This window comes from Cygnus olor, chromosome 13 (genome assembly GCF_009769625.2).
Source record: "Cygnus olor isolate bCygOlo1 chromosome 13, bCygOlo1.pri.v2, whole genome shotgun sequence".
NCBI classification, from domain to species: Eukaryota; Metazoa; Chordata; class Aves; order Anseriformes; family Anatidae; genus Cygnus; species Cygnus olor.
In genome coordinates, this window is record NC_049181.1 from 16,130,431 (window position 1) to 16,140,223 (window position 9,793).

At 43.1% G+C, this 9,793-nt stretch overlaps 1 long non-coding RNA gene across 1 annotated transcript; it reads right to left on the reverse strand.

Moving 5' to 3' along the window:
• Positions 1-3,067: 3,067 nt before the first annotated feature.
• Positions 3,068-9,220, reverse strand: LOC121077337. Its single transcript, XR_005823986.1, has 4 exons — positions 9,127-9,220; positions 8,279-8,509; positions 7,659-7,768; positions 3,068-3,310 (listed from the first exon to the last, which is right to left on the reverse strand). It is a non-coding gene; the product is annotated as an uncharacterized LOC121077337 (long non-coding RNA).
• Between the last annotated feature and the right edge of the window lie 573 nt (positions 9,221-9,793).

The following is a 9,793-nucleotide window of genomic DNA, read 5'->3' on the forward strand; positions in this document are numbered from 1 at the left end:
CTATTTATGAGTTGTTAATCTCTACTGACACAGAGATTTGTTCCTAGCACTCCACAGCTGCTCATACCAGTCTTCAAACTCACTCTTGAAGTGTAGGAAATGTATTCAATTATCAGGTTCACCTCAAATGGCAGATACACATCGAGAGGCTTCCTACATTTACTGTTCTAAACAGATATGTTTCCTCTGGAAAAGAAGTCTGTTTTGTGTTTGCTAGCTTCAGTTCAATTTACTCAACATCAGGCAGATTAAAGGTGAAAGTATATAATTTAATTCTAGCAAAGAAAAAGGTTAAACCTTAATTATTAAACAAGAAACGAGATTACAAAAAAATAAAAATAAACAAAAAAGTAATTTTAGCATCAAATTTCTTTCCCAGCTGACATCTCAAACCCTTGAGGCATGCACTAGCCATACAAACTCAAGGCACAATTTGCAAACTGAATATACACCACGAATACTCTCTCAGAGTAAGATCGTAAAAGTTCGTGCACCTGGACACCTCTACAACGAAGAAACCTGCTTAATTTCTTCTCCCTTCTCTTGTTCAAAATGGCATTCACATCCATTTACCTTGTCAACCTGGTGCATCTTTCCATTTGCTGGGGCAGAATGGCCCCTCCTGTACAGGACATTTGGGGTGAAGCTTCTCTGAGTTACCATTCAATGGCGTTCTTCTCATTTAAGCGGATTTCTTCTACCTTAAATGGCCTTTTGGCAGACCACAATATTTTGAAGACTGCCATGATAGAAATCATAAAAAGCACAACTCTGATAACATTGAACAATTCCACTAATCCCATATGACAATTCTGCCAAGATTGCAGCCCAGCAGGATTTCGGTTTCTCAGGAAGACTGCAGGATAAAACACTAATAAGATGGAAGACAAAGCAGGTTTTTCTCCCTCCTTTGGTCACTTTTAGGAGCTCATGCCATCACATTCATCTTTCACAGACCTGGACCTCATGGGTCAAAACCCTTTCCTTACAAAAGGCTTCTTCCTGGAAAACAAGTCAACTTCATCTGAGGGAAAGTGAGTGTCTCACAGAAAAAAGAGTTATAGGAAATGATTCACCAGATGAGCTCACAGCTCATCTCCAGTGTTTTGTCCAGATGCTTGTCTCCAGCACCCTGTCTTCAGCAATGGAGCACTGACAGATGCTTCAGAATTTGAAAATTTTGGAATAATCTGCATAGACGTTAGTCATTTCACTAAGCCCTAACCAGGAATAATCACCAAGTCCTCCCTAGAAGGAGCCTCTTCTCCTGGGATACTGGATGCCTTCCTCTGTGATCATCGTCTTTCATCACACCTTTTGATTTTGCTGCCTGACTTAACAGCTGTCTCTCTTTATCGCTCTACAGAATAATGCTCAGGTCACTGAATCTTTTGGACTTATGGATACCGTGCTCCACAGAGAGGTGCACTACATGTCCCTAAATTCAGACCAACTTCTACGGATACTGGGAGTTACACCATGACTGCAGATCAGCAGCAGACGTGGTTAAACAGGCTGGATTTCTGGGCAGACAGCAGCTATGTAGCCTAACAGTTAGTGAGGCAGATACATTGGTGATACATCAGGGGATTAATCAATTATTTTTAAAAGGGCAAGCAATAAAATTGATGTCTATATGGATTTCTATCTTACTTTGATCTTCCTAATGTCACTATCCTGGATCACTTCGAGTTGGAAAGCCAAACCTTGCAGAGCTGGAAATATCCATAGAAACACTTGTGATGACAACTGTACGAATCACTATCTGTTTAAAGTTCCTCCAGTATATTTGGGTACAATCTAACTTGTAACACAGTAATATCAATACAAAACTATTGAATCAATACAGATCTTAAGGAAAAACTCCTTGTTCCCAAGTTCTTACTGGGGAAAGAGGAATAAATCACCTGATTTCAAGACAGACTCCTCACAGTTGACAAAAGGCAAATCTATGCAGAGCAGACTTCAGAAAAAAAAATGAGAAAGCCAATAGATGTTTCTTCTCTTTCTATGAAGAGAATTTGGAACAACTGTATCTAGATTCTTAAGCAGAAAACAACATTCAGTTTTCTGAAAAAGAACCGTGGCCATGAAGAGTTAGCTTTGGTCTAATGTAATACAGGGTCAGTGCTGTAATCAGTTATCTCTAATTTCCACTTTTCTGAATAGATCTTTTCTGCCCAAGAATTCCATTAGAAGATCAGTCAAATGCTGCTTTCAGCCTGAAATCATTATCTTGTTGCAAAGGACTTGAGACTTCAAAACCAAAGATTTTCTTCCTTTCTTATATACCCACCCACACACGCACAAATGCACACAAATGCACAAGCTACTGCTGGTATCGTAGGAAGCTTTTATCATTGCTGGGCTTCTCACTTGATTTGAGATCATTCAGTCTTTCCTTCCATTTGTTTCCCTATGAGTTGTCATTTCACCGTGGAAATGTGTCATCGTTGCAAAGGAAAGCCATACAAGGCACAAGATGGAAGGGAGCAAACAGGGAAAAAGGTAAACCTCATTATGGTAAACAGCAACATCTGCATTCAGACTTAAGTGAACAGTGACATGAAGCAATTTAAATCTCAGCTGTGGAGCCTGCATATTACATATTTAGCAACACAATAGGCACAGACCACCACTGATGCTGCTGCAAGCAGAGCCAACATCACTACAAGCGGGATTGCACAAGTGGGAGTGCACATTTCTGCAGGCACTTTGGCAGATAGCATAACAGCAGGCCCGGCAATCTGGAAAGCAGAAGCAGGCAAAAGCACCAGGGACCTCTGCAAACACTTCCCAGCGCTAATGTCACACAAACACTTCAGAAAGGCTTTGCCAGCTCCTCCAGACACTGAATTTTGGTGCTTGTCTCCCTTGCCTCTATATTAAGGCACAAAGAAATGTTTTTCCATCCCCCACTGCTCCATTCAATAAATCAGTAAGTGACTTATCTGGCAACTGCTGCATTACGTTCCAGCTGATCGCCGAGCAGGGCGCCTGTGCAGCTGGCCACCCTGCACCACCGAGAGCCCTGGGGGCAGATTTATACTGACACGTCTGGTGATGAGAAGCCCTGAGCCTCCTGAGGGCTGCGTGCCTGTCTCCTTTTAATGATGAATAACTTGTTCAGGGAAAAATGAGAAAGTTGAGAAGAGGGATTTTGTAGGAACAGCACTCTCTGCAACACTTGGTCACCTGTGAGATGCTTTGGGGTTGGAAACCAGGCTTGTACAAGCACAGAAGACGATCTGTCAGATGGTTTTCCCTCTGCAAGGTGCTGGTGCTGGATGTGCTCACTTCCTGAGGAGTTCTACGTAAAGACAGGGAGAGTTATAAAGCCTCTTATTAAATGCGGTGCCTCTTACTTTGCATCACAGTAGGTAGTAGTAACTTGAAATTCATTAAGCACAAAGACTGCATGGGTGGCTAAGGGATATTTGAGGCGATTGTCCCTTATTCTCACATACCTTAGGCATTCAAATTATTTTGTTGGGACTAGGACTGGTATCTAAGCTGCTAGGGTTTGAAACAAAATTATTAGAGGTGGGAAGAAGAGGAGAGAGGGGCCCTTGTCTCTCATTTGCCAGAAGCAAGAATGACAGAGGAAAAGGAAGTTAATTTAACATCTGACTGAAAGAAGGATGGCACACTGAAATTTAATTCTGCCTGATATGGCATACATATTTTTAAAAGGGGGGGGGGGAGGGAATCAACATTTCACAACATATGCATTCTCTATGATTATCTGTAAAGCATCATAGAGGTGCTTGGCACTTCACTGACAGAAACATTGGCAGGTCTCTGCCTCAAGGCATCTATAATTAGAGCATAGCAAGGGAAGATGATGGATGAGAGTATAGGGGAGGACAGGGATACAACAGTGAAAGATCATGAAGAGCTTTAGAAATACTTCTCCAAGTTTTTTTGTTGTTGTTGCTGTTCTTTTCATTTAAATATGATATATTAAAAATCTAGGACTGAAAAATAGAAGTTGAGGACTGAGAAACGACTGAACTTCAGAATTTTTGTTCCGCAAACTTTCTTCTGTCCCAGACTGGAAGAGAAAACTGAAGTTTTGAAGCGTCTCATGAAACAAATACATTCAAAACGGGTGATCTGGAAACGGACTCACTGAACTGCCTTACTTTGCTAAGTGCAGGCGATTCATTCTGGCTTTATCGTTTTCAGAAACACTGTATTCTGACACCAAGAAGGGAAAAACCAGTCTCTAACTGTGCTAGGGTGAAACACCGGTACCCACAGCACAAGGAATTCTTCAATGTCTGAATGTTTGTTTGTTTGCTACAAAGTTTTGTAAAAGTAGATGTCTCTGTGAAGCAGTTTGGTGGAGCTAGAGGAAAACAGCTTCTTCGGCAGGAATCTTTCAAAGACCATGTTTCCATCAGGAGGTAGAATCAAGGAGAAAACCCTGGGCGTAGGATAGTGCTTTTCATTAGAGGAAGAATGAAGGAAAAAGGTGACTCCAGAACAAGTACCCCCTCAGGGAGGACAAGAGCATCAGAGAGCTCCACTTTTTTCCAGTATTTGAAGCCATTTTCATAACTGAAGCAACTTTGTTAGTAGATGAGACAGCAAGGAACCGGCATGTGGGGTAAGATGGCTGTGAAAGCAGTTCTATGAGTGTCCTGAAGAGCAAGTATCAACGTGGTACTAAGCCCTCAGAAACCCCTCTCTGCGCAAGCACGGCAAGGGATGGCGCACTGAACATGTCTGTGGCACTCTTATTGCTGTGGTACTGAAAGGAGGCCAGATGCTAAGCAGGGGAGCTGGCATTTCATCGCCCCCCTTTAAAACACCAGAGGAGCAGAAATTGCTTGGTTTTGCCTTCAGAGGATGTCCCAGACCAGAAGTGTCCAGCAGACTCTGCAGTTCTGTGCTGCACTCGGGGATAGTCAGCTCATCCTCTGCCACAAAGAACCTGAGCCAAAATTCAGAGAGTCCCAGAATGCCTGAATCCAAGAGCTACACACAGGATACTTGGATCCACTCTTCCATTAAACTCCCTTCCTGATTTTTAAAACTAGCTAGGGGAGTACACTGAATGCTGCTGCCTTCCTCCGCCTACATGTACAGTACGTTCCCACTTTTCAAATGAGCTGGCTTGTCCTTCAGAGTCCAGAGGGACAGGCATGTGTCATCTCCTCTAAACTGGTCATATGAAGTGACATCTAAAACCCTATCTAGTCAGTCCTGAAAGGAAATTAAAAAAAAAAAAAAAAAAAGAGAGGGAGCCACCTTTCTTTCAGATTCTGGCTCTTCCCTAGTTACAAAAGAGAGTAACTGCGATGAACCCACAAGTCCTCTGGGAGCCAAACAGATCAGCTACTGACTTCCCAGAGGATACCACTAGCATGGAGATATTGCCAACTTCTGGTTCCCAGCCACATGCAGGAAAACTGAGCAGGCAACACATTCCAGACCTTTTCAATTCTATTAATACAGCTCTGAAGCATGCAGCTTTCCCTCAGACCCATAACTGTGACTTAGAAATCTCTATCTGGGTCTTGCACGTCAGTGAGTCACTCTGTATTTCCCTTCTGCCTAAGAAACAATCTGACTTTGCAGGAATGAGAAAGGGAAAACAATTTTTGATCTTGCATCTAGATTCTCAGTAGAATATAACCTAGGTTAAGCATTTACTTGATTTGCACTCACTAGGATAATCCCTTGGGTGGTCCAATGTCACTGCTGGGGAGAGGGAAAGTGCCCAGCTCCAGGCAGCAGAGACAAATGCAGTCACACAAATACCTCCAGTAGATCAGTAAAACATACTCTGCTACAGATAAATTAAACCCTTCCTCAATGAGATGACAATCACTTCCCCTTGGAGAATAAATACATAATCGTTGTGAGGTACTAATGGGAGAGAATTATAGTTGTACAGTAAATGCAAGAAATTATTTGAGAAAATATGTGGAGAAAGCTGAAGCAAGGGTGTGGAGAAAGGGAAGAAGTGTTTTGGGCAATCGTAATGAGCCCAATCTTTTTGTAGAGCCATGCTCATTCTCTCTTCTCCGTGTTCTAAATCTCTTAAACCTCCCCATTTTCCCTGCTTCCCCCCTGCCCTGTGGTCGTCGCCGTGGAAGTTGTGGCTGCAGAGGAAGGGGCTGTTAACAAGAGGACTAGAGAAGAAGCTGGGAAAATATTTAGCTCTCTGGCTCTGCATAAAGGTAACAAAGACCTTCTAAAGCACAGGAAAAAAAAATGAATAAAATACATGTTTCATGCAGTGATCTCAAAGCCCTCTGTACACAAAGTGGTGTGCTTTCTGCACATCAATACACTCAGCCTCGTGACACCTTTGTAAAGGTTGGCAAGTCAAGCTAGGAGCAAAGCAGCAGACAGCAGGCACAAGCCCCGACACTCTCCCTGTGCTGTAATCAGCAAGAGTGCCCCGCGCCCGGCCCCACGAACACTAATGGAGTATCCGGAAATCGGGAAAGTGGCAATGAATTACTCTCAGCAGGGTAAAATGCGTGTCTGCGGAGAAAGAATTGTGTTCCGTGCCATTCATAATACAAACAGTATCAAGTCAAAGGTTAGCAGGTGGCTGTTTCCCTTGGAGCTGTAATTAATATTATCTGAGCAATGCAAAGAGATCCAGAGAGTGCCAGGTGTCTCCTCTCAGCAACCATCTGTGAAAAAGCAGGATACTGGTCCTGGTATTAGAAGCTTTTCCCGTGAAGCAGGAAATAGCAAAGTTAGGAGGATAAGGGAAACAGATAATTTGAAGGAGCATCAGTTATTAGTGTGATCCTGTAGCACGTCTCCAAGTATAAAAGGTGTCAGCAACAGTAACCAACAATCAAATCTGACCCTTCAACATCTGCTGCCATTCCTTCTGTAGATGGCAGACAGTTGCTGTGGGGATGCAGTGAATGGTTCTCATGCCACCAAAGAAATGTAATCAGCAGACCTGCCGACTGGGATGTTGGGGTGTACCATTGTCTTGCATAATTTTCACTAGGACTTCTCATCTGTCCAAGGACTGATGCATAGAAAGCCACCTGTTTCCCTGCACACTTCCTTTATTTCATCCTGCTTCAGCCCAAACACACCAGAGCACCCTTTTATATTTGCTCTTGGAAACAGCCCAGCCCCTGCTGACTGTCGCTGACATGAAGCTGAATGCAAACCACCTACCTGCAGACTTCGGTGGCACCTACATTACAGAGAATAAAGGTGCTTCAGACTATGTAACAGAGGAGACGGGTAAGAGAGGTTTTCACATTGCTTATTATATTTGCCTGCCTTGGGTGTTCTTTCTGCCCTTTTCTGTTGTCTGTACGGAGAAAAGACCCGGTGCTACAGGACAACCAGAGATCTGCACCAACCAGTGCAGCAGTGGGGCTAAGCCAGAGGCTTCCCCGCACCACCAGAAAGCCCCCTTTAATGCACTGACAGCAAAATTGCTTTGCAGAGAGACTGGAAGGATGAGAGAAGAGTATGTTACTGTCTCAGATAAAAGTGAACAGATCAAAAATGAAAATGTTCTGTGGATCTGACACTACCAAGCTGGAGTTCCTGCTTTGCACTGCTTGAGTAAACAAGCTCTGTATAAAAGTCGCATTTTGATCCCATGCTGGTTTTGCCTACAACAAAGTGCTTGAAGGTGAACCAAAAGGCTTTTAACTTACCTCTCAACATGTCTGCATTGTTTGTGTCTTGCTGCTGCTAACATCTAAAACAGTTCAGGGAGTGATTCTCCTTCCTCTGAAAGCGTTCCTTTCAGTTCCACTTATTTGCTCTGTGGATATAAAGACGTAATCCTGCTAATGGCCAGTTTGCAACGAGGCTCAGTGGAATTCTTTTCTTAGGAACTTTGGAACATCTTTCACAAGATCAAACTTTTACCTTCTCTTCCCTCTGAGCAACAACCTGCTACTGCTTGACATTTCTGCCTCATTCCCTCCCTCCCCAAGGGGCAATGGAGAGTATTAGGGGCTGAAGCAGCACCGCTTACAGAACAGAAGTCCTGTAACACGGGCTCTGCAGCACTCTGCCCAGAACCACTTACTGTTCTCATCCCACCCAATTCCAAGGATTGCAGCAAAGCTGCAGCTAGAGACGCCAAAGGCCACATTCCTACTGACTAAAGAAAAATGCTTTTCATATGGGATCAAACTTAAAGGCTCAGGAGAGCAAAAATATTGATCTTGTGAACTATCAGCATTCAGAATAACTATAGTAAGCAGCGCTCAGCAGCTCTTGAGACCATACTCCACAATTAATCAGCAACAGCAGCAATGAGACTTACCAAACTGAGAATATTGTGCTCAGTTGTCTTGGGAATGGAAGACCCACGTTCTGCAAATTCCATGGCTGGACTGCGACTGTAAGTAACCTGTTCCTCTCCATTTCTCTTCTGAGTCCTGATTCACTGAACTTTGGCCTCACTCCAAATCAATACAGTTTCTTCTACTGTTTCTCTGTTGTCAAGTTCAGATGTCAGAAAATAATGCCAAATTCACAGTATTGTCATTTTCTTCTGTTTAAAGAAGAAGAAAACTATTTTAAACAAGTCTGATTTCCCTTGCTCTGTATTTGGCAGACCCTGTAAGAGGAAACACTAAGTTAACAAAAAAAATAACTTCATACAGCTTCCCTCTATGCAACTCCTTTCTTCTGTGCTATTTTCAAGAAGCAGATGAGAAAGGAAAAATGTAAATATTGGTTTACCTACTGTTTCTGCACTTTCCTGCAACCTCCTATAGGTTTTCTAGAGCGCAAGCTGTGTATCAATAGGCCTGACGTACTTATCCTGGGTGTGATCCTAAACTTTCTCAGAGCTCAAAATACTCAGTGACCAATGACAATATTTTTCAAGGAATGAGTGAACAAAGGGAAACAGCAAGTGTCCTCTTTTCTAGATGGGCCTGCTTGATTTATGGCTCCCCTGGCTGCCATCATACTGCTTCACTCAGAGCTTCCAGTTAGAGTTCCAGTTATTCCAGTTCAGGCTTATTCTTTCCACATGCTCCTAGCATCCTTTGGGTGCAGCAGGGGAGCTAGGATACACCTTTCCTCACAAGTACCACCACAAAGCCAGCAACAACCATTCTGACCAACTACTGCTGCATCACAATGCTGACTTCATCTCCCTACCCAACACCATCCTGTTCCACAGTGGCTAAGCTTGTCCTGTCAGAGCTAGTATGATGCAGAAGCCACAAGGCCCTCAGCCAGTTGTTGAAGCAGGTTTGATCCCATTAAGATCTTTCTGCAAGTGGTCAAACCCAGCATTGTTTAGCACACGTGCAAAAAAAAAAACCTCTATATAATTTATAACAGATGTGCCTTATTAAAGAACCCGAAGCTCTGTAGTGCAGATTCCTAACGTGCCTGCCTTGGTACTCGTTAAAATCATTAATTATAACTTTATGCAACAACAACTTATGTAGGACAGCTGTGCTAGCAGTATAGTAATTTGTGTCAACCCCCTATGGTCACATTGCAAAAAGTGTTCTAGGAATGCATATGCCAAAAAAAGCCACTGATTTTCTACTGGCACGTCTCACTGAAGGTACCATTAGCATGGCCAGTGATTGGTATTATTTAGGTAGAACAAAAGGAGCAGCACTTCTGCTGCCTTTCATTCCTGTTGCCAGGATTCTGCAATCATATCCCAATAATGTCATTTTGCTGGCACCATTAGCACTGTTGAAAATGCCCCCCTGAACTCGTAAGGCACCTTGTATTTAGCCATGTTCTTCAAGGGTACAGCAATGAGAGGAAAATATGTATTACTGCTGATCAGATAATGAGACACTCC